The 23743-nt window shown below is 40.7% G+C and overlaps 1 non-coding gene across 1 annotated transcript; it reads right to left on the bottom strand.

The window, feature by feature from the left end:
- Positions 1–17991: 17991 nt before the first annotated feature.
- On the bottom strand, positions 17992–18063 carry TRNAE-UUC (transfer RNA glutamic acid (anticodon UUC)). Its single transcript has one exon. It is a non-coding gene; the product is annotated as a tRNA-Glu (tRNA).
- Between the last annotated feature and the right edge of the window lie 5680 nt (positions 18064–23743).

The raw sequence follows: 23743 nt of genomic DNA, 5'->3' as shown, positions 1-23743 counted from the left end.
ATTATCAATTATTAATTATAAATTATTTTTACTAACAATTAATTATTAATTATTAATATTTAATAATTACTTTTTATTAAAAATTACTAATTATTAATTATTTTTATTAACTAGTAGTTTTTAGTTATTTCATTAATTTTTAAAAATTATTTTAATTTTTATTTGTATAAATTATTAATTATTAATTATTTTCATATTTTATAGTCATTAATTTTTTTTTTAATTTTAATAATTTCATTTAATAATTAGTAATTAGTAATTTTTAATTATTAATTTTTTATTTTTTTTTGTATTGTTACAATATTATTTTTAGGTTGAAAATTATTTTTTATGAGATAATGCAAATTGAATTCAACATTTCCAAATAGTATATTATAGGGATAAAATAGTAAAATCAGTGAATTTCAGATAGTAAAGGGTTGATTGAATACAAATAAACTTGTGAGTTAAGAGCCTCTAAAAGTAGAAAAGCATCTATGCATCTTTTCATATTTTAGACACTTTTAATATCTTTTTAACTTTTCAGACTTCAGATTTATCAAACGCCACCTTACCCTTATTTTTTATACCTCCAAATATTTGCCACTAGAAAATAAAAAAAAAATAGAACTGTTTGCAAGACTACAATAATGCCCCTTTTATTCAATTTCATTCTTCAAACCAAAATTCCATTCATTCACTCAAATTAAACTGTTGGTAGATTGTGAGATGAGCAATGAAATAAGAAAGACAAATAAATCAAAAGTATGAGATATGATAGCCGAAGATCATTGTTCAATCAAAACCCTCCCATGAATTATGACGAAAACCACCTAATTGCATGGTTGCTACTTTTATGATATTAGTTGACTGGTCATAAATTCCTTTTGGTATCAAAGTCAAATGGAATTAAAAAATAATAGAATAGACTGGTTGGTTAAGGTTAGTTTGGTCATTAAAAAATAAAAATAAAATGGCAAAGACCACTTGTTTTATGATCATTAGAGGTACGAATAGGTCCGGGCAGGCTTAAGAAAATGTTAAAAAAAGTTGAGGGGAGATTCAGATAATAACCAAATAAATAAATAAATAAAGAAACCAAAACCAGAAATTTATTCTAAAAAATGTCTGAAAATAATAACTAAACGCTTTTACAAATTCAATAAAGCAATCCCTTTATTATGATAAGTTTAAAGCAATCCATTTATTATTGGAAAGGAAATTTTCTCACCAGCTAGAACCTGGGCCTGGGGGAGTCACTCATCTGTTAGTTTGGGGCCAGAAGGAAACCATTTTCTCTCTCTCTCTCGTTCTCGTCCTCGTCTTCCATTCCCGATTCACTTTTGTGTACTTTCTTTCCTTTATGAGAGCCGGCAAAAGAGTCAATTAGCTTTCATCTGTTTTGTGTACTTTATTTGTTTTGGGAGAGGCAAGACAAAACAAATCCAAACGGCCCCCTGATCTGTTTTGTGTACTTTCTTTCCTTTATGAGAGTCGGCAGAAGAGTCACTTTTTCATTTTTTTTTTTTTTTTCATATCGATCACTATTCCAAACCTTTTCAATCACTCAAAGGGCTGCAACTTTAAATTCTCTTTCATTTTATTGTTCATAATATTTTTTTTTTTTTGATAGGAACTAGCCTTGATAGTACCAGTATAGGTATTTTGGGTATTCTCATTCCCTTTTTAGAAGATTATATTAGAGGGGTCTACCTGCAACTGTATGAGAAAATTCAAGGAGATGATTGTAATAATTAAACTTCAAGGGAGATTTCAGCAACTGTCAGAAACTTTAGGGAGTGGTTTCAGTAATTTACCCTTAATAAATACAAGGTCAAATTAAATAAAACCAAGGTTTAAAATATCAATATGCCCGATACGTCAGTAGTAGCATATGGGGTAGTATCGATAGATTTTTTTTAGTTTTTTTTTTCGAATCTGATAAGACTTACATTATAGCTAAAACCAAAAAAAAAAAGAAAAGGAAATGAGATAGGTTTTGCTGTGTGGCAAGCTGTGAAACCAATAATAAGACCTAGGATTCTGATCATTTGAACGCAATGGCTGTTCAGCGCCTCATGGAACCAATGATAATGTTCTACACCAGTAATAAAATAAATGAGACCCATACTTTTCACAGTAGGGCCTATGAAATTGTTATTGACATAAAACATTATCATTGATTCCACTGCCATTTCATTCAGTTAATCCTAATTCCCAATAATAATGCTCCACGCGGGTTATAAAATATGAGACACATAAACATTTAACTTCTCATTGTAAACCCCATTATTTTATCACTGCTGGTGTGGAGCATTATCATTATTGGTTTTTCCAAGGGTAAGCCAATACTTAAACGACCAAATAGTTTGTCTAGTTTAATGTACAAATCAAAATAATATTGATAAGGACAGAACCTACCAACAAAACACGTTCACCATGCTCACATGAGACTGGGTGAGACTGGTGGGGTATCAGTCTCATGGTGGTGTCCGATCAAGTTGATAGGGTATTGGAACTTATTTTTTTTGTTGGTAGAAGATTTCATTCAAGTGATTCAGCATATCCTGATTTGGCCCTATGAAGGGAAGGGTGGTGGGATTTCCTCCCAACAAAACTGTCCCAACACTTTTCCCTCATTGAGACCACCTGATTACGTTCCAACGTGTTGGGACTCTCTCTCTCTCTCTCTCTCGCGACTCGCTCGTTCGCTGCTGCATTTTCTCTTTGAGGTCTGCAGTGCGAGCCCGGCAGTGCTGTATTGTTGTGTCTGCCAAATAGCCCATAGACGGTGAAAAGATCAAAAGATTCTTGTTTTCGGAGAGATTGATTTGGGTTTTCGCTGGTTGGAGTAACTTTTCCAAGAAAAACTAAGCAATTCCAGAGAAGCATTGTGGATTATGCAGAAGATGAACGGAGGGAGAAGAGACGGAGACGACGCCTGGGCTCTAGCTCGGATCTGCCAGACACATCTCTGAGGCGGGGTCTGACTCACGCGCGGGAAGAGACATTTGTGAATTGGATAACCAGAAACAGAGACACCAGAAAAGACCTAGCAGATCTGGGCGAGGTTTTTTTGATTGAACAGAATGTTAACTCTCTGTGAAGTGTGAACCAACCTGGAAGAGGACTGTGCTTGAAAGTGTTTCCATGGATTATACAGAAACCTTGGAAAGGAAAACTGAGCATAAACTTTCTTCAAAAGCCCTAATAGTATCTGGATTCAGGGTTTTGATTTACCTATCTGAGTTGTTAAAATTGCCATCTTTATCTAGTTAATCAACTCTCTGCAAAAGCACTGAATGGTTTCATCGATTCCTAAAAGAACTTACACCGTCGGTTCTATTCTCATCAGTCAGCTAACTCTGGACCACTTACACTCAAACATCTAGCATCAACCCCCACCTAACCTCGAAGCCATCCATTGCATTCGTTTCTCCCGCAAGAACAGCCTTCACCCGGATCTTCTGTTCTATGCAGACTTGCAGAGGCGATGGGAATCGATTTCCAACAACAAAACTGGTTTCAGGCGGACGCACCTGGTCGATGACCATTGACAACAAAGCCTCCAACAAAATTTGAATTCAATTTTCTCAACTCGGGTAAGTTTTGAAAAGCATGTTAGAATTCAAAGACCGATTAATTCTTGTAATCCAGCATCACGACAGCTCACTGGATTATAAGGTGTTCTGCTCTTTATTACAGAAAATGAGAAAATAGTACAACAATGAACCGAAAAATTACAAGCTTCCCTTACATTAAGCCTAATTGAACCGCTTCCCCTACTAATTCTCAAATAAGAAAGAAAACCCTTAACATAAGTAAATCTTCATTATTGCTGCCTGTTATTTGAAGGGACTTTCGTTGTTCTCAGTAAACGGTAACCTACGGCTGCAGGCCATCACTGATGTTACTGGAGAACATGTTTTGTTCCAAGAAACTGATCAGATGGCATGAACATTTGAAGACCGACGGCCACGTCTTCCATGGGATGAGCGACAAAGAGGTGAAAACATCATCTTAAGAATTCCGAGGAGAATCTTACCTCTTTTTGGAACCAAACGAGGTGTTGCTTCTGCTGCTGCTGTTGCCCTGTGGCAACCAACGGTTGTGTTGATGTTGGTGGCTCTCATGGTTCTGGCTGCCCGCCGCCGTGGCTCACTGGTAACAATTTGGACTTGGCCTTGTGTCGTCATGGGGAAGCCCGTATAGATTCGTCAGATAAAGCAGGCAATCGGAAAACCGTTCTCTCACAATTGAACGCTTAGCTGCTGCTTGCTCTGTGCCTCTGTTTTATAAAGGAGAAAAGGGAAAAGAATTTGGGCCTCGTGGGAAGCTTCACTTCCCACCACTTCCCACCATACAGAACATTCCAATCTAGTGCTGACGTTGGATCTGGAGATGATTGCTTTTGTGATGAAGAATCAGACCTTTCGCCATCATCCATCAAAATTGTACTAACAAAGTGTCGGAAGTCCAATGGATTCCTCGTCACGTCAGTTGCATCAGACGTCTCTATCTCTGTCTCTCTCACTCGGTGAAAGGAATGTTATGGTTACCAAAGAGTCTAATAATCATTCCGTCTTCTATTCTTTTATGAATTACCTAAAAAGGTGATGGATCTGGTACTGAAAAGAAAAATGGAAAACTGTACCCATTTTCATCTCTAATTTTCGTATACTTTTCCGGATGAGTTTGAAGAGTATTGAACAGTCAACACTGATCAGAATTATAGAATTATAGGGAGAAGTAGCAATCAGCCCAAATCAGAATTTACTAGGCATAAGTACAGGGGGAATGCATTCACAGGCAGGATGTGGTTTATAGGGGGGGGAGGGCTAGTTGTAGGGGGGTTGGAATTCAGAATTCTGCATCGTGTGTTTTACTTCTACATCAACCACTCGGTAACATCTGAATTTAGGAAGGTGAGATGTTCCTCATCTATTAGGTGGGTAGAAAATTTGGACTCATTTCACACTTGTTGCCTTATAACTAGAAAGTCTAAATCCACTATTACAATTAATGTTCATCCATTTTAAATCTATTTTTCCTCAATGGCATAATGAACCTGGATCTCCTGCCATGTTTATTAGTCATACATAGAGAACATCTCATCCTCTGTATAGTATTATAAAAGGAGAAATATTTTGCTTTTAGTTGTGATTGATTGTTGATGAGGACCACAAAAGTGTTTCGACATATCCTGGTTAAAGCCAGAAAAAGAATTGGGAGTCACTGTCCTTGTCATTTTTCCCTTTGAAAAATGAAACTAGATTTCCTTGCTTGGCTCCATTTGTTTTTTTTGTTTTTTTTTGTACATACTCATCGGGTGAATATGGGTGGGTGGGTTGTGACCCCCACTAACAAACAATTAATATGGGCCATTAATAATTCAATCTGTACTCAACCCGAACCCAACCCAATCCAATCCCATTCATTTGCCACCCCTATCCTAAAGCAGGGTCACCAAAAACCAAAGCTCCCTCTGCTTTCTTCTTAAATTACAGAGACCATCTGAGTTAGTCAACCCGCAACAAACCCAACCCAATCCACCCATCCTAAACCAGGGTCACCATTCACGAAATCCCAGAAGTTATACTTTTTGTCTTTGTTATTATGATTTACTATGATTTACAACACTCTTAACTGATACAGAAGTTATATTTTTTGCCTTTGTTTTATTAAAATAAAAACTGAAGCTTTTATTAGAACATGCAAGGAAAAGCAGAGAAATATCAATCAATACTCAACAAGACAACCAGAAAACAAACTAAATAACTATCACTTCAAGCTGGCAACTGAAACAAAGGTTGGCTTCTTCATCCAAGTAGGACTAAAAGGGGACCAGTTAAACCATTTGCACCTTGAGCAGCAAGATCATGCGCGATGGAATTCTGCTCCCTCGGAATAAAAACTAAGATATATTCATATCTTTACTCCAAAATATCCAAGGAGGACTACTCCAAGGAGGACTAACAGAGGGGGTTTTTGCGTTTAGGGGTCTATATCGTGTATTGAGAATATTCTGATTTGGCCTCAAGGGAGGTGGGATCTACCACCAGGGATCTGTTCCTCACAAATGCGCGTCTCGTATGCACATCCACCGTGTATTGAAAATATCTCCCATGAATAATAATTGGTAAATACGTGAAATGTTCCCGATGTATGACAAGTCCAGATTACGTGCCAACAATCCCTTCTTGGCACGGTGCCAGTTAGGGTGTTGGGACGTATTTTGTTGGCAGGAAATCCCAATTCCACGGGACCACCCGGTCAAGTTCGGGGCGTGTTCCCACAATATTTTTTTTGTTGTAACATCGACATTTTCTACGTGTGGAATTCCGACTCTCTCTCTCTCTCTCTGCCGCTGCGTTTGTCTGCAGTGCGAGCCCGGCAGTGCAGTATGCCAAAGCTGTATCGGCCAAATAGTTGATAAACGATGAAATTAACAAAATATCCTTGTTTACTGAGAGTTTAATTTGAGTTTTCGCTGTTTGGAGTAACTTTTCCAAGAAACCAAGGAATTCCAGAGAAGCATTGTGGATTATGCAGAAGATGCATGAACGGAGGGAGAAGAGACGGAGACGACGCCTGGTCTTTAGCTCGGATCTCCGAAACAAATGTCTGACACGAGCTCTGACTCACGCAGGGGAAGAGATATTTGTGAATTGGATAACCGGAAACAGAGACACCGGAAAGGACCTAGTAGATCTGGGCGAGGTTTTTCAATTGAACAGAATGTTTACTCTGTGTAGTGTGAACCAACCTGGAAGTGGGATGTGCTCGAATGTGCTTCCATGGATTATACAGAAACCTTGTAAAGAAAGTTGACATAAACAACTCGACCCGGCTCTTCTATTCTATGCAGAGGCGATATGATGGGAGACAATTTCTAACAATAAAACTGAATTCAGATGCATAGAACCTGGTGGGTGAGCATCGACAACAAAATTCGAATTCAATGTTCTCAAAACCATATTAGAATTCAAAAACCGATTAAATATTGCAATCCAGTAACATCATGATATCCAACAGTTCACTGGGCTCTAAGGTGTTCAACTCTACTTTTTGTTTTCCGGCTTTTTATTACAGAAAAAAAAAAAAAAAACACAACAATCAACTGAAAATTAAAATACAACCCTTCTCCAACATTAAAGCCTAATTGAACCCTTTCCCCTACAAATTCTCAAAAGAAGAAAGAAAACCCTTAACAATGGGAGATCTTCGTTGTTTCCGCCTTTCCGGTTGTTCTCGGTAAGGAGTAATCTACGATTGCTGGCCTTTACTGATGTTGCCGGAGAAAATGCTTCGTTCCAAGAAGCCTATCATGTAGGATGAACATTTAAGACCGACGGCCACTTCTTCCATGGGTTGAACAGAGAGGTAAAAACATCATCTTAAGAATTCCGAGGAGAATTCGTCCTCTTTTTGGAACCAAACGAGGTGCTGCTGTATCTGCTACGGCCGCCTTGCTGCCACCAATGGTGGTGGTGGCGCTAATGGTTCTGGCTGCTCGCCACCGTGGCTCGTTGGTAACGATATGGGCTCGGACTTGTGTCGCCATGGTGAAGCCAGTATCGTCGGACAAAGTTGGAAGAAATCTTCGTTCCTCCAGAAGGTTTATAAAAGAGAAAAGGGAAAAAGTTTTCTCAAAAGGAAGTTTCTCTCTGTTTTCGTACATAAACTGATGCTGGTTCGAAAATGATGAGATGTGTCGCACAATCCTGCAAGAGAAGCACGATGGTAATCACAGACCGTTGGATGTGGAGATGATTGCTTTGATTAAGATCAATCAGACTTCTTAGTGCTTGCTTTTAATTCCGCTTCCTTGCTCCTATAAGCGAGCTCTGCACTGCAGTGCTGAGTGCTGACCTGTTGGCTGTTGCTAGAGCCTGAGATCTGGTCGGCCAAGGAAACCAAACATTAGCTGGTTCGGGTTCAGTCTAACCCAGGTTTATTGCCATCATCTGAAACACAGAAAATTAACTGGACCTTATGCATTAGTCCTAGATTGAACCAACATTGAGTCAGAACTCAGAACCGGACCGGACCTTCGCATCCTTCTACAATCAAACTGTTCTATTACCGGAAGGTAATCAGCATGGTTTTGAAAATCAGACCGGGTTAGATGGTCAGACCGGTTGACCTGGGAACCAGTCAGGCAATCCGTTCTGTTTCATCCTAAAGTTGTTCTTAAACCAAAAACCATTGATTTGGTCAATAACCTGGTGGCCTGGGTGATTGAACCATTGAATCATTAACTCAAATAATGGTTTTTACCATTTTTATTTTAATTTTTTAATTTTTAGTCAAAATAGATCATCTATTCGAACCAGATGGTTAAAACATTTAATCAAAAAACTGATAGCCAAAACAGTTTTATGTCTGATCCGATTTTTAAAACCTTACTAATTAGTTCTGATACATTGCAAGCCTTAATTGAATTTAAAGATAAGAATGTTCAAACAACTAATTGCAAACATTAACCTTATATTATATTAGTAAAAAATTCTGATTTAATTATGAGTTGCATAGATATTAAAATGTGGCCCGACTGTCGCGATTAAGTCTGTAAGTGGTACAGTCAAGTCTATATGCTTTATTCCTTTCTTTCTCTCTCGGTCTCTCTCCATCACACACAAACACAAACAATTTAATTAAAATTGTCAAATTGATCAGGTAAAAGGAATGTTATTTAGTGATGTGGGCTAGCCAGGCCCAGCCCATTACTTGTTGGGAGGCACAGCCCACTAACGCCTGACAGCGCCAGTCTCAGCAGGGAAAGCTCTACTGCCTTCGTATAGAGCCAATCGCAGAGCAGTTAGGTGTACTCGTAAGGATCTGTCGTTTGACTTTGTACGGCGTTCATCTAGTGGGTTCATCTCCACCTGCCTCCAGCTCACTCAAGTATAAATATGATGTAACTCTCCCATGACAAGGGAACCAGATCCCAGAATTCTGATACAACTCTCCTATTTACTTCCAGCACCTACCTCACTTCCTTAGCATTTACTCCTTGAGAACCAGTGCATCCCACGACTACCATAGAGGCCTCGTCTGTACCTCCTCCTACCTTACACCTCATACTAACTTGAGCATTGGAGCTTCCGCCTCAGGTCCGCACCTGAGGCCTTTGACACCTCTTGTTTTGTAGTACCTCGGATCTCCGGGAGCTTCGTTATTGAGACGATGACTTGCAGTCCTCGGCTTCTACCGTACTCAAAAGGGATCACCTCACCTCAGCCTACAGTCCTTGGCCTCGGCTTACCCCCCTTTAGAGTCCTCAAAACCTTTGGCCAACCTTTGGAACTTGGGAGTGAATTTACCTCGTTGCTCTCGGCTAATCCAAGCCACAAAAATTGGCGCTATTTGTAGGAAACATTGCTAAGACTATACCTTAAAAAATAATAATATATATAATTTCTAAGCCCTCCTAAGTTCGAAAGTCATGGTGTAAAGAACCAGGAATAACCAGAACCCGATCACCAACGAGCAATTTCAAGTTGTCCTTAATCGTTTGGACCACCTCACTCAGTGCATGGAAGAAGTCTGCCCCCGAGTAGGAGGTCCCTCTGAGGCGACCACCCCACTTGGGTGTTAGAGGATCAGGGCCGACGCGAGCATGTCGAGCCCCCAACCCTTGGCCAGGGCAACAACCTGCTGGCCAAGCAATCGGAGTTGGGCAATAACCGACCCCCTAGCTCACCTTGGAGGAATGCCTGACCTACTAGCCAAAGGGAAAAAGTGGCCGCTCGATCCGAAGACAATCACCAGCCTTCGGAGTAGCAGAGTTCGCTCCCGGGGCGAGAGCCGACGTGGCACAACTCCACCACTTGTCTCGGATCTCTGGGACATTTTGAAGGAAGCGGGGCCCATGCCCCTGCCAATTCGGGGCTTGCCAAGTTGCGAGCCGAGCTCTGGGCCATCAAAGACGAACTCTACCAAGTCAAGGAGAGCCGAGCCGATGCATCAACTAGTCACAGCAACTCCACCGGCCGCATGGACACATTCACCCTGGAAATCATTTTGGAGCCTCTCCCCCCACACTTCAATGCTCCTACTTTGGAGATGCACAACAACTCCTCGGACCCTAAGAACCACCTAGAAAGTTTCCTAGCACTCATGATACTTTACGGGTACTCCGAAGCCTTGACATGCCAAACTTTCGAATGCTTCATCAGTAGCAGATGGTGCCAAAAGAGCGTCATCTCGCTCATGTCCATTAAACAGAAGCTAGGCAAGAGCTTGCGGTCTTACATTGACCGCTTTAAAAAGAAGAGCTCAAGGTCAGGGACCTCGATCCATGGTCTCAATGCATGCAGCCATCAACGGACTTCGAGTTGACTCTGCCCTCAAGTGCTCGGTTGCTAAGACCCTGCCGAAGACGAAACTAGAATTCCTCAAAAAGGCACAAAAGTACATTGCGGCCAAGGAGGCTTTAGCCGGGGACCACCAAGAGAAGGAAACAGAACGCAATGAAGGACCCTCCAGAAAGAAAAGAAAGAATGAAGATTGCCATGGTGATGAGAGCTAAGATAACAGGAAGCCATCGGCCCCGGCCACGGCTTACAACCAGTAACGCTACTCAACTCCTCCCGGACCCAGATCCTGATGCAAATAGGTGAGGAGAAGTTCGTGAAGTGGCCAAAAAAGATGAAGAGGAACCCAAAGAGGGGGAACCCCAAAAAGTACTACAAGTTTCACCGCGGCGTCAGCCACGACACCGAGGACTACTATGAGTTGAAAAACGAAATAGAGTCTCTCATCCGCTGCAGACACTTAAAAGTAGTTTGTTGGAGGAGAAGTCGACGCTTCGTCCTCCCAGCAGTAATAGCAACACCACCAGTAGGTCGCCAGAGTCATCGACGTCATTATCGAGGGCTCAGCCTCGGGTGGTGCCTCGGCTTTGGCCTGTAAGGCCTATGCTAGGCAGTTGAACGTCCGAGGGCCAGCCCCCAAGAGGCCAAAGCAACAAGAGGACCTCTCCTTTACGGGCAAGGACATTAATGGGATTATAGTCACCCATGATGACACGTTGGTGATTTCGGCCATAGTAGCTAACTTCCTAGTCAAGAGGATTCTCGTTGATTGTGGCTCCTCGGCAGATATCCTCTTCTACGAAGCCTTTGAAAAGATGATGATAGCACCAGAGTGTCTTCATCCTACCGACGTCCCACTTGTCAGTTTCTCCAGCAATGTTGTTAGGCCGGAAGGAAAGATCTCCTACCAATCATGGTAGGAACCGAGCCTCGGCAAGTGATGAGGATGATGGAGTTTTTGTCATGAGAATCAGCTCCCCCTACAATGCCAATATGGGGAGATCGACCCTTCACGTGCTGCGAGCCGCCATGTCCTCCTACCACCTCGCCCTCAAATTCCCAACTGAGAATGGTGTCAGAGTCGATCGGGGGGATCAACATATCACCCGTCAATGTTATGTTGTGGCACTAAAGGGCAAAAACAAAGAAGAATTGCCACTTGAGGGCCTCGACCTCAGGAAGGAGCCGGCGAGCCGAGACCAACCGGTCTAGGACCTCGTTTCAGTTCCCCTGGACGAGGACAAGCCCGAGAAGACAGTCCATGTCGGGTCCAACCTTCCCCTAGAGAGCCTATCCGAACTGGTAAGTTTCCTCAAAACTAACGCTGACGTCTCCGCTTGGTATGCCGTTGACATGCCCTGAATTGACCCCTCGGTTATTACTCATAGGCTGAGCATGGACCCAAGCTCTAGGCCAGTTCGACAGAAGAAGGGGAACTTTGCACTGAAGCGATAGAAGGCCATAGGAGAGGAAGTTGACAAGCTACTCGACGCTGGATTCATCCGAGAGGAATGCTATCCTAACTGGCGATCGAATGTGGTTTTGGTTAAGAAAACTAACAGGAAATGGCGAATCTGTATTGACTTTACAGACCTTAATCGAGTCTGCCTAAGGACAGTTTTCCTTTGCCAAGAATAGACCACCTTGTCGATGCCACTATTGGATATGAATTTCTTAGCTTTATGGATGCCTTCTCCGGATACAATCAGATAAAGATGTACCCCGAAGACAAAGAGAAGACCTCGTTCATCACCGAACATGGTACATACTGCTACAAGGTGATGCCCTTCGGGCTTAAAAATGCAGGAGATATGTACCAGCGTCTTATTAATAAAGTGTTCAAGGATCAGATGGGGAGGAACGTTGAAGCATATGTAGATGATATTGTGGTGAAGAGCCTGAAAGCCGAGGCCCACACCTCGGACCTAGCTGAGACCTTCGACACTGCGGAAATTTAATATGAAGTTAAACCCCAACAAGTGTGCCTGTGGCATCACTCTGAGCAAGTTTCTAGGCTTCATCATCACTCAATGAGGCATTGAGGCCAACCCTGGGAAGATACATGCCATATTAGACATGGCACCTCCTCGGTCGGTGAAGGAAACCTAGAAGCTCACTGGCCATGTGGAGGTGCTCAACCGCTTCATGTCAAAGTCAGCTAACCGATGCCTTCGCTTCTTTTGAGCCATCAAGAAACTGAAAGACTTTCAGTGGACGGAGGAATGTCAGCAAATTTTCGATGAGCTCAAGGAGTACCTTGCCTCACCTCCTCTCTTGGCCTGCCCGGTCCCAGGAGGGACCCTATACTTGTACCTGTCAATCAGGGATGAAACAGTCAGCTTACTCCTGATCAAAGAAGACGGAGCACAAAAACCAATATACTACATCAGCAAGGTACTATGCAACACAAAAACTAGATACCATGAGGTGGAGAAACAAGCATTTGTTCTCATGGTTTCAGCCCAAAATCTTAGGCTATACTTCCAAGCTTAGACCATACTTCTAAGCTCATGCCATCACAGTGTTGACAAACCAGCCCCTCAGATCTGTCCTCACCAAGCCCGAAACCTCGAGACATCACATCAAATGGGCTATCAAGCTTTCCGAATTCGACATACGGTACCAACCGAGGCCCGCCATCAAACCACAAGCCCTCACAGATTTCATGATGGATTGCCCCTTCAACTGAAATCTCCCCTGAGCCCCGGAAGAAGAACCAGGAGAAGGGCATCCAGTTGGAGATGCTCCCCTTGCTTGAAAGCTTTTTGTAGATGGGTCATCCAATGCCAAAGGAAGCAGCGTTGGCCTTATCCTTCTCACCCTGGACAACTCAACCATCGAATACGCGCTAAAGTTCGACTTCCCAACATCCAACAATGAAGCCAAGTACAAGGCCCTCCTCACCAAATTGTAACTAGCAAAGGACCTCGGCTCCTAACATATCAAAGCCTTCAGCAACTCTCAGTTGGTGGTCAACCAGGTGAACGGAAAGTACGAAGCCAGAGAGCAAAGTATGTGCACTTACCTCGCCAAAGTCCAAAAGCTAACCCGCCATTTCCAGCGCTTTACCCTACATCATGTTCCACGAGCTGAAAATGCGAGGGCCGATGCCCTATCCAAGCTGGCAAGCACCTCAGGCACGGTCCTTGGCCCCACCGTTCGCATGAAGAAGCTACCTCGACTGACCATTGAAGATGCTCAAGTACTACCAATGGAGGCAAAGCCATCATGGATGGACCCCATCATCAACTTCCTCCTTACGAAATAGTTGTCCGACGACAGGAACGAGGCTAGGTGACTCCGACATCAGGCAGCCCACTATACCTTGCTTGAAGGAAAGCTATATAGAAGATCCTTCACCCTGCCTTACCTTCCGCCCCGAAGAGGGAGAGTATGTGCTCAAAGAAATTCACAAAGGCATCTACAGAAACCAACTCGGCGGCAGGGCCCTCGCCCAGAAGACGTTGAGGCTGGGATATTTCTAGCTAACACTTCACAAAGACGCGGCCAAACTTGTGCGAAGATGTGATCAATGCCACACCAACATATGTCATCAACCTGTGACAACCCTTTCAGCTCTCAGCAGCCCCTGGACCTTCACTAAATGGGGAATGGACCTCCTCGGCCCTTTCCCACAAGCAACGGGGGGCAAGAAGTACCTCATCCTCATTGTGGACTACTTCACAAAGTGGGTCGAAGCCGAGCCCTTAGCCATTATCACAGCTCGGGCAATCCAGGGCTTCTTCTAGAAAAACATTATCTATCACTTCGGCCTCCCTCACATTCTAGCCACCGATAATGGGAAGCAATTCGATGATGCCAAATTTTGGGAATGGTGTGCCTCCCTCAACATCAAACAGCAGTACACCTCGGTGGGCTACCCCTAGACAAATGGCCTAACCTAGGTCACCAACAGAACCATCCTTGACGGACTGAAGACGAGGCTAGACCGAGCTAAAGGCATATGGGTCGATGAAATGAACAGTGTACTCTAGGCATACTGAACCACACCTTGGACGACCATGGGAGAAACTCCCTTCGGTCTGACCTACGGTACAGAAGCGGTAATCCCAACAAAGATCGGTTGGCGGATGCTTTGAGTCTAAGCCTACAACGAAGCAGAGAACAACGAAGCCCTTAAAGCTAACCACGATTTGCTGGAAGAAGCCTGGGAGCAAGAGCAGATCAAGGTAGCTGCCTACCAGCAATGCGTAGCCTGCTATTACAACTCAAAAGTAAAGGGAAGACACTTCTGAGAAGGGGACCTCGTCCTTAGAAAGGTCATGGTCCCCGAAACCGGAGTAGGAAAACTGGGCCTCAACTGGGAAGGCCGCTACAGAGTCAAGCGAGTCCTCGGCTTCGGAACATTTCACTTGGAACACTTGGATGGAAGACCCGTCCCTCGGAGAACTTTCGAATGTACTTTAAAGGAATGTAGTTGCCTATGGCTAAGTGATGAATGAATGAAGCAAAAAATTCTCTTCACCTAAGATGTTGAATGAATGTGTGTCCTAAGTCCTAAAAAAACTAGGGGCTTCGTGACCTGCCGACGCACGAAACCCTCCTACGAGGGATGAGCCTTGATACGGACCGATGCGGAAGACTATGGTGACCCTAGGACGAGCACCTCGCCAAAAGCATATACACCAGGGCAAACGAGGCCTTTTACGCCTCACCACCTCCTCGATGGACGGTGGCCCCCTCGAAATACCAGGGCAAGCGAGGCCCCTACAGGCCTCATCACCACTGCAGAGTATGGTGACCCCCTCAGCTACCTATACGTAGTGTAATAAAAATAGCGACCTTGACTACCTCAACGGTTCAATTAGGCTCAAGCCCCCATCTTCGTCAGTGAGACGCCTTGGCCTCCCCTGAGGAAACACTTGGTGAGAAACAAGCCAGGTGAACTGCAACCATCTCAGAAATCTATAAACCGTATCCAATCGGTGGATATGGCATCGATCCACGGTCAAGATTCATCGACTAAGATTTCTGGAGATGGGCTGAACAGTATAAAGGAAGTATTTTTCATCCTGAAGATCGAGGAAGTGGCTACCCTTAATTTTTTATATAAAATAAAATGTATTCATATATACATAATATATATATTATTTTATGGTATAAACATATTATCTTTTTTATCACTAAAACGACATTACTATTATGATTTATGAAAATATATTTACATCCATCCACAAGTCCAAAAACTCAGGTAGATCTCCTCCAACTCAAAATATATCAGTTTCACAATACATGGGCAGAACCACAACTTTGTCCATTAAAGGTAGACAGGACCACGAAACACTTCCAAAATCAACTAAAGTTAGAACATTAACCAATGCAGAGCGGTCTAAAAGGATAATCACAGTTCACAGACAGAAAACCCTTTTCTTTCGCAAATAAAAGAGCCTTCCAGATAGCCCACAGCTCCATTTCAACTAGACCTTGCATTACATATTCCCCCCTGTAGCAAACAAAACCCAAAGTACCCTTACTAGCATCAATAGTACCTCCATCACACAAGAAATAACATCGGAAGGAAAACATATTTAAAGATGTCACCATATCAAAACAAGACCCCTGATTCCTATCAATTGATGATATTCAAAAGCGCTTAGAAAAGTTTTGAAAACCACTCCAATCGTTACTAATAAACGATCCAAAGAGAGGAGTTGAGATCGACAAATTACATTATTCTTACAGATCCAAGTGTGAGTGTAATAACAAGCAATCACCTTAAGTCTTTCTGAATCTTCCTCGAAAAAGTTCAAAGTTTCAAGGATAATATTTACAAGATCAGTATGAGTGAGTAAAGAAATCCAATTTAAAATTCCACAGAGATGAAAACCACATAGCTTTTGCCACCAAGCATTCAAAAAACAAATGGAACACGCTTTCATCCGACTAACCACAAAAAACACACAAATTGAAACAATTAAATCCATGTTCCACAATAAGATAGAAACTGGAACAAAATTCCTAATAATTCGCCAGAAAAATAATTTATGTCTAGGAGCAACTTTCAGCCTCCACGATTTCTTAATCAAGCTTTCTCTAACAGAGGAAAGCCGAAATCGAAATTCCCTTTTCTTCCAAATTGAAATATAAGCATTTTTAACAGAAAGGGAACCATTTTTTGCTAGCCTCCAACTAAAGTCATTTGACTGTGTATTCCTGAAAATATGCACATTCAAAAGTCAACACCCAATTCTCTCCCAAAATATTTATCACAAGATCCAAGTTTCAATTACCTTTAGAGTCTATTAAATCATTGAACAAAATATTACTCACTTGTCTATTGACTGGGCCCATAGGAACAGTGGACTGATTATCAATTATAGTCCAAGGTACATTCCAAATATTAAAAGAAAAATTCATAGTCACTTTAAAAGTTACCAATGAGGATGAACATATTTACTTCTCAATAGCCTCACCCACAATCTATGATCCTAATTGAGAAAAATCCAGGCTAATTTTAATTCAAAATCTTCATTCATTTCACCCACTTTCCTAATTCCCAAACCAAACCATTAAAATACAGTCTAACAATTTCTCAAACCAAAGCAAATCGTTTTATTACGGTTTGCTACTTTAGTGTGGTTTATCATACAGTAACTGAGCCCTTGGGCTTAAGCCAATTAGAAATTAGAATCATGTATGCATGCACAAATAGAAATTTGTATGCAATGTGCAAAAAACCAAACCAAATCGGATTTTTTTAGTAAAGCTATATATATATGGGTGTCAAAAGTGGTAACCAATGAATTGATATTTGACCTGAGTCCGGCTTTGGAATTTTGTAGGCCTGATACGGGCCCAAATTGAGCTGGATGTACTCACAAAAATGTAGGTTAAGCCAAGAATGATAGACCCAGGATCTGCTCCTCACAAATACACCTCACAGGTATATTCACCGTGCATTGGAAATATCTCTCATGAATAATAACTAATAAATATGAGAGATATTCTCAATGCATGATAGGATGTATGTGTGAGGCGCCAAGTGTGAGGAGAAGATCTAGTCTCAAAATGATAACCCCTACCTCAAGACGGGGGATGGAGACTAAACCTATTCATGAGTCAGCCTAACTTTGGATCTATATTAACATAACACATTTAGGTTGGAGCCTGATCCCCACCTTGGGCCTAGATATTGACAGAAGGCTTATAGCAAATGTGGTTTGCCAGAAATGACCTTTACTCTGGGAGTAAGGAACAACGTGTGGGAATGTTGACAATGAAATGAATAAACCAAGAATGACACACCTTGGCCTCGGTAGAGTCGAATATACTGATTTGGGGATGGGGATGAAGATCTATGATTTCTGTAAAGGAGTTGCTTGCTTTGTGCTTCTGAAACTATCCTTGCAGAGAGTTTCGGATGCCACTGAGAATTAATTGCAGTTTTTGTTGAGAGGAAAGGTTGCACTGGTGTCCTAAAATTCTTGTGTTCTGATTTTTTAATGATTTGGGTTTCCGTCATTAATGGCATGGAATCATATTAATTATGATGGACGAAACTGGAAGAAACAAAAACTATGAACGCCTGGGCAATACTGCTCGGTTCTCAGCAAAAAAAAAAAAAAAACCCCACTCAAATGCGAGAAGTATATTACAGAAATTCGGGAATTTACAGGAAAAAAAATAAGACGACCTGGGCGAGGCTTTTTGATTTTAAAAGGAAAATATTATTTTCCGTTGCCGGGAATCGAACCCGGGTCTCCTGGGTGAAAGCCAGACATCCTAACCGCTGGACGACAACGGAGACCTGGCGAGGCTTTCTGATTGAATGATCTATTAACTTACTATGAACCGACCTCGAAGAGTGCAATAATTGGAAATAGAAAGCTATAGATTACCCAACAAAGGAAGAGGGTCCTCTACCTCTACTGGTATCTGGGTTAGGCGGACTGAGATCGACTTGACATCATTAACCATTCTGAATCACTGGTTAGGCTCGAATTGTCCTGGTCCGGTCGCCGCCGCCGGCTCTCGGTTTATCAGCGCAGGTTAGATTAACGGTTCGGGTCATCTCTCGAGCGTGATCGGAAATCATCTTCTTCACCCGAAATACCAAATACAGATACGTTTTTTCAGAAATTTCAACGGTGAATAAAGGGTGTATGACTGCTTTCTTGACGTGGTCTGGTCGCCAGAGACCGGATTTAATCGCCGGAAAAATAAAAAAACAGCAATATTATTTTCATTTCTAAAGAAGTTCAAAAGCTTCGCAGATACTGCTCTGAGACCACTATGGGATGTGAAATAGGCTATACAACAATCATAATATGGAAACACGAAACAGGGAACTTTTTTATAGTCTCTGCAAATTCCCTATTGTTATGTTGTCAGTGTTTTGATGGGTTTTGAAGGAGGAGGAGGAAGAGATACAGGAGCGCATTTTGGTTACCTTCATATGGATTTCACGGTTATCCAGACTCTGTCGCACAACCAATGTACAAATCCGTTCAGTCTGGGTTATAAGGTGTTCCAATTGTTCTCTCCGGTACTCGAAAGATTTTTTGGTCATTACAGAAAATAGTACAACAGTCAACTAAAACAATACAAATGGATTCATTCCAAGACCCCTAATACAAATGAATTCTACATCTTTTTGGAACCAAACGACATCCCGCAGCTACACCCGCCCTTCTGCCACCAATGGTGGTGGTAGATGTCAGCCACCGCAGCTCATTGTTAATGATCTGGAATCCCGCCATGAACAAGCTCGTATTCGTCGTCTAAAGCAATCAGAAAACCATTCCCTCATAATAAACTTTTGATAGGTTGCTCTGTTTTATAAACCAGAAACGTTGAAGGAAGAAGAATATGCACCTTCCATTCTTCGTGGACTGAATCGTCTGATGAAAGAGATACATACCATGAATTTGAAAATCTGAAAATGAGGTGTGACCGTGTGATGGGAATGGTAGCCTTCGCTTTTGCACTTTTTTCTTTAACCTTCTTAGGCCTATTCAATTAAAGAACTCGGTTCAAATTTACACCTCAACCGACCATATCCATTCCGATTCCGACTCCGATTCCAGAACCCTATTCAGCCAAACTTTTCTCTAAGCCTCCAAGTTTTTTTTTCTTTTTTTTCAAATCAAACAATCATAAGCTTTTCTGGTAGCCAGATCTTTGGTTTATATGGGAGAAGAGAATGAAGGTGGGAGGAAGGCAATGCAAAATTGCAAAATTGCAAATTCTGTATCGCTTTTGGTGGAAGTAGGAAAATGCAAATTTTACCCCAGCTAGGTTAGCAAACTGACATGGTAAATATATGATTGCACTGCATGCCGTATGGATTTGCACTCCGAACAGAGCCTAGGTTGTGTTTGATTGCAATGCAAATAAATTTGCACTGATGCAAAACCATAACAGTACAAATTATTTGAGTGTAAATTCTCACCTCTTTTTGCTTTAAATTTTAACTTATTTTATTTGATTATAATACAAATAAAATAAAACCCAAAACAAAATTAAACCAGAATTTACATGTTTTACATTTGCACTTTCATACATTTACTGCAACCAAACACAGAAACATTAATCCTAAATCCTAAAGAGAGGGAAAATAGGAAAGTTTTAGGACTAATGTGAAGTTTCATCAGTAAGTGAAGTTCGTTTAAAGAAGCTGAAACGACCTTGGGTAGGGGCCTAGAAGGAATCCATGTTCCTCTCTCCTTCAAGCTTTACTTTTCATGCTTTTGTTATAAGACAGTGTTATGTTTGTGCTTTGAATTCTTTGTGGTGACCCGTTTTATGAATTCATTCCGAATTAATTTGAAAAAAACACAAAAGTAAAATTTCATAGTAGGATGTGGTGGATGCATAGGGTTTGGGTCACTTGTGGTATAGACCCGACCCATATTCATTTTATAGGTCCGAATAAAATACAAAAAATCATGTATTTCAGGGGTTTTCTCTCTTGTATACAAACGTCTGTATTTTGTGAGAGAGGAGTCGGACATTGGATGTATTTGAGGCTTAGGATTTTTCTGTAAGAGCACAATTCTGTATTTCTTCTTCATTACCTACTACATGGTGGATTTCTATTCCTCCTTCACTCGTAGACATAGGATATAAGCTGGACCAAGTAAATCTATATATTCCCTGTATTTATTTTCTCTTTATCTCTACTTTATTTTAGCTTGAATGCAATTTAGAATCTGTTTTCTTGGGATTTTTCTACAAGAGACGGAAGACTTAACTTCGACAAGATAAAAAGCAAACCCAAAGATGTCCTTTGTCATTAAACCCAAAAGTCTAAAAGAAACCCAACCGAATGATTATTTCAGTTGAGAAGAGTGAAAACACAAACAAATATATTTACCCTCTATATTTGCATTTATACTTACACTCTTTCCAAAGAGAATCCAAAACACAACAAGCAATAAACAAGCCCACTAAAATAATATTTTTTTATACTTTTTATCCAAAACACAACAAGCAATAAACAAGCCCACTAAAATAATATTTTTTTATACTTTTTAACATTTCCCATTTTGGCTCATACCTATAAAGTCTAAATCCAATGTTAGAATGTTTCCTTGTCAAATCTGCTTTCTTTTATTAGTTGATAATTTCAATGGCGTTTGGGCAACAGGCTGAAATGAAATCTATCTGGTTGGGGACATTTAAGGGTAAATCAACACCTAAATGATGGAGTACTTTGTGTGACCTAAAGTCAAGCGGAAAGGAAAGTCATAATCAGAGTTGATCCTAGTCATAAAGTTGATTGTGTTGAACCTTCTTTCATGTGCTGTCTAATTTATTTAATATTGCTTAGACCTTTCTTTGGGCATATTCTTTAGACTTTCCTTGAGCATTTTTATTCTAGGCAATGTGGGTCCCATCTTTCAAGCTAATCCTTTGACCCCATTAAATTCCACAGTGGGACCCATTAATGGGGCACCACTTGTTGTAGGCTCCCATGACTGTTCTACAGTTCTTGAAGCTCCAAACCTTAATTTGTTTTCCCTACCTTGCTTGACTAATTTGTCTTTGGTTCTTCGGCTGCAACACATTTGTAGTTGAATCAATGTGTTACCAGGAATTTGATATTTTGTTTGTCTCTCTAGTTGAATCAATGTGTTGTAGTAGGTCTGAATGGTTCACACCATTAAAAAAATATGAGACACCATGGAGGACGTAGTAGATCTGGGCGAGGTTTTTTGTTTTTTTGTTTTTTTTTTTTTTTTCTATCAGCATGATATTTCAGTCTCTGCGAACCAACCTAGAAGGGGATTGTGCTTGAAAGCACTTCCATGGATAAAACAGAAACGTTGGAAAGGAAAACAGACTTCAAACAACCCAAGTCTCTGGAAATTCTCTAGTGGTGTCTAAGATCAGTGGTTTGATGGGTTTTGGAGGAGGAAAATGAGAAAATGCACGAGTTTTTACCGATCTTCCAGACTCTGTCACACATCCAATGAACAGACCTATCACAGGTATTATGGATCAGTGTTGTTCATTAGTTCATTAGGTTAGATGCAGTCCTTCCTCTTTCTTCACTTTGATCTTCGCCTCCCTGAAACCATCACTTAAAATCTGTTCTGTCTGATGAGCAAGTAGAACCGACTATAGCAGTGATCACATGAAACTTCTCCTGATAGCACGATCCCCTGTCGTAGCAACGAAGTCAGGCCTATATTCGAGCGAAATTGGCGACGGTGCGGCAACGATCTCAGCACTCCATATTCTGTGTCGACTATAATAGCTCCCATCTCAGGTTTCAACTTCAACCTATTTTGTGTCGACTCTCTCGTTGAATGCAATGTAGTACCATCTTTAATTAGTATACCAACTACAGTAACTCCCATCTCACCGAATTTACACCTTTGACAATCAAGCATGGTTTGTATAAATTTTCAAAATCTATCGATCCTAATTTCCATCAACAACTAAACTAGTTTACATTTTCCATCGGTGTAAAACTGAATTTACACCTAAAACAAATGCAGCCTAAAAAAGAAGGAATAGTATCCGGCTGAAAAACTACAACCTTCCCTGACATTAAAATCTAACCCATCCCCTTCCCTTACAAAATCTCAGAGAAGAAAGAAAACTCGTAATATGTAATAAGTAGATCTTCATTGCTTTTTGGCTCGTTGATGACTGGTGGCTATCGTTGGTGTTGCCAACGAATGAATCTTATTTCTAGCAAATGATCAGAAAATACAGGTGGGGTGAACTTCTGAAGACGGACGGCCACGTCTTCCTTAGGATAAATAGAGAGTTAAAAATACCATCTTTAAGAATTCCGAGGGAAACTCTACCTCTTTTTGAAGCCAAACGAGTGGCTGCTACTGATTTGTTGATAATATATTAATATTGCCATCAATTTCACAGGTGAGAAAACACGTCATCACAAAGATTAGCCAACAGTTTTTTTCTTCAGCTAAGTCCCCACCGGTAAAGATAATGACCCTCGGCAAAGACCAAGAAAACCGCCGACGCAGGTCACAATGATTTTGGCGCTTAAATCAATCACTGCCAACAGTCAAAAACCACCGTTATAACATATGAGAAAAAGCCTATTGCAACGGTTTTTTTATTTATAAAATTATTTTACATGCTTTCCTACTACACATCAAACATTCAAAAATTCTACATGTAATTAAATAAATGTGAAACAATAAATGAAAAAAAAAATTATCTACATTTATACAGTTAAGTAAGAAATTACATTATCTAATAAATAAAAAACACAAACAATTTTAAATATTTATTCAGGAACATGTATGAATAAGATATTAAAAAAATCTTTTTTTCCATTGTCCAAATCTTCAATGTCATACTAGCTTAACCTGCACACAAATTCAAATTACTAACTATAACATAAAAACTAATTGACAATTATACTCAAAGTTTTTATATCTTACATAAAAGGGTCATTTATTAAAACACCCTTTATAGTTTTACAAATTTGATAAAATCTATCTCAGTTTACATTTTACTAACTCCCCCTATAGTTTGCAACCGGCTTACTTAATCAACCTTCTATCAAGAATATTTTATATTGCTGTCTCAAATTGTCAACTTGACCACCTATACTGTGAAATATTCAAGGGCATGGGCATGTGCTATTTTATTCCAAAAATATCCCTAGCACATCATAATATCATATCAAGCTTTTAAAATGAACCATTCTTTAATTTTCAGTTCCACCACACAATGTTTGGTTTTAGTAGAATGAATAAGAGAGAACAGTCCATACCAGGTTATTAGTTAATTTGCAATGGCATATCTTCCTTCTTCAAATAGAGAATAAAATTGAATGAAAAGAATTGTTGCCCATGTTTTGCTAGGGGCAAGAGTGACATTTCCATTTATATTTTCTGTAGATTAAATTGGCCCAAACAGATCCTAAGGTCAAAATTGTCATTTTTCCACTTCAACCTAATGGAAGGTTGATTAAATGAATTGATTGCAAACTATAG

Source organism: Nelumbo lutea, chromosome 4, assembly GCF_056320005.1.
Source record: "Nelumbo lutea isolate HS-2025 chromosome 4, American lotus-T2T, whole genome shotgun sequence".
In the NCBI taxonomy this organism is placed as follows: domain Eukaryota; kingdom Viridiplantae; phylum Streptophyta; class Magnoliopsida; order Proteales; family Nelumbonaceae; genus Nelumbo; species Nelumbo lutea.
The sequence above is the reverse complement of the archived record's forward strand: the minus strand, read 5'-3'. Positions and strand labels throughout refer to the sequence as shown.